General features: G+C 42.9%; 1 non-coding gene across 1 annotated transcript; it reads right to left on the reverse strand.

The window, feature by feature from the left end:
- Positions 1 to 323: 323 nt before the first annotated feature.
- trnav-cac (transfer RNA valine (anticodon CAC)) lies at positions 324 to 396 on the reverse strand. The gene has a single exon. It is a non-coding gene; the product is annotated as a tRNA-Val (tRNA).
- Positions 397 to 2,107: the final 1,711 nt, after the last annotated feature.

Here is a 2,107-nt window from a genome sequence, read left to right on the forward strand (position 1 = left end):
TCGATTCCCGGTCAGAAAAGCAACTTTTGGACACTTGTTATATTAGTCGCATGAACTAATTGAAAGGCTGTGGCAAGAAAAAAAAAACGATCATTGTTTTCATCACCATTAATTAACCGATAACGTTATTTTGCAGAAAGGCGACTGAGGGAAGTTTGAAATCATTTCTTTTGTGCGATGAACTTTTTATCCCTTCTCATTTTACACACTGTATTTTGAAGGGCTCGGTTTAAAATGTTCAGTGCTCGTGAGACCACGAATTTGTGTTAAATTTAACAGGACCGGCTCTTTCACAGATGAAAAAAACATCTGCCCCAACATAATGTTTCCACCCGGGATCGAACCGGGGACCTTTCGCGTGTGAGGCGAACGTGATAACCACTACACTACGGAAACCTTTGCTATGCTGGTCAGCCAGAAATTAGAATGACGGCATTGATTCTCTTTCATAACTATTCAATTGATCGAAGTTGCACAAGTCACAAAAGAAAAATGTTCATTTCAAAGTTATGAAACTCCCAAATGTGGCCTTGTTTTGACAGGTGTGGGACGTGGCATCACAGCATCAATAAAGCATATTCTCAACATTTCCATTGGGAACAGGAGGAGGCCATTTCGCCCCTTGAACCTGTTCCACCCTTCAATTCGATCAGAGATCATCTGAACCGCAAATCCATTTACCCGTCTTTGCTCCCTATCTCTCGATACCCTCACCCAACAAAAATCTATCGATCTCAGTCTTGAAAGCTTCAATTGAACATCCACAGTCTTTTGGGGGACAGAGTTCCAGACTTCTACTGCCCATTGTGTAAAAAAGTGCTTCCTGATTTCGAACCTGAATGGCATGGTTCTAATTTTAAGGTTCTGTCCCCCTCGTTCTTGATTCCCCAGAGGAAATTGATTCTCTCTCTTTATTCTATCGACTCATTTAAACATGTTAAACACCTCGCTCAGACCGCCCCTCAATCTTCGGTACTCGAGGGAATACGAGCCCAGTCCATGCAGCCTGTCCTCATAGTTTAACCTTTTTAACCGCGGTAACATTCTGGTGAATCTGCTCTGCACTCCCTCCAAGGCCAATCTATCCTTCCTGAGGTGCAGTGTCCAAAACTGAACGCAGTTACTCCAGACGCAGTCTAACCAGAGCTTTATATAACTGGAACATAACTTCCACTTCTTTATATTCCAGCCCCCTGAGATAAGGGCTAACACTCCGTTCGCCTTTTAAATTATTTTTGGACCCGTCCGTTAGCTTTTACTGATTTATGTAAATGAACCGTTAATTCTCTCTGCTTCTCCACAGTTCCGAGCTTCTTACCATTTGGAAAATACCCTGACCATAGGTCCAAAGTGGATTAGAACACATTGAACTCCATCTGCCATAGTTTTGCCCACTCACTAAATTTATCAATGTCCCTTTGCAACTTTCCACTCGCATCCACACTACTCACTGTACCACCTAACTGAGTCTCATCAGCAAACTTGGATATACGACTCTCTGTTCCTTCATCTAAGTCATTGATAAATATGGTGACAAGCTGAGACCCCAGTTACAGATCCCTGGGGGACACCACTAGTCGCATCCTGCCAATTGGAGTATGTACCCATTATCCCCACTCTCTGTCTCCTATCTCCGAACCAATTCTCTACCCATGTCAATACATTGCCTCAAGTTCCATGCGCTTTCATTTTTGCCAACAGTCTCTTGTGCGGAACCTTATCAAATGCCTGTCGGAATTCCATATAAATAATATCATAGGAACATAGGAACAGGAGTAGGACGTTCAGCCCCTCGTTCCTGCTCCGCCATTTGATAAGATCATGGCTGATCTGTGATCTAACTCCATAAACCCGCCTTTGGCCCATATCCCTTAATACCTTTGATTGCCAAAAAGCTATCAATCTCACATCTAAATTTAGCAATTGAGCTGGTATCAATTGCCATTTGCGGAAGAGAGTTCCAAACTTCTACCACCCTTTGTGTGTAGAAATGTTTTCTAATCTCGCTCCTGAAAGGTTCGGCTCTAATTTTTAGACAAAATGGTGGCAAGTTCGCCCGACATCTTGGACAAAATGGCAGCAAGTCTGGCAATCATCTTGGACAAAT

Source organism: Heptranchias perlo, unplaced genomic scaffold, assembly GCF_035084215.1.
Source record: "Heptranchias perlo isolate sHepPer1 unplaced genomic scaffold, sHepPer1.hap1 HAP1_SCAFFOLD_55, whole genome shotgun sequence".
NCBI classification, from domain to species: Eukaryota; Metazoa; Chordata; class Chondrichthyes; order Hexanchiformes; family Hexanchidae; genus Heptranchias; species Heptranchias perlo.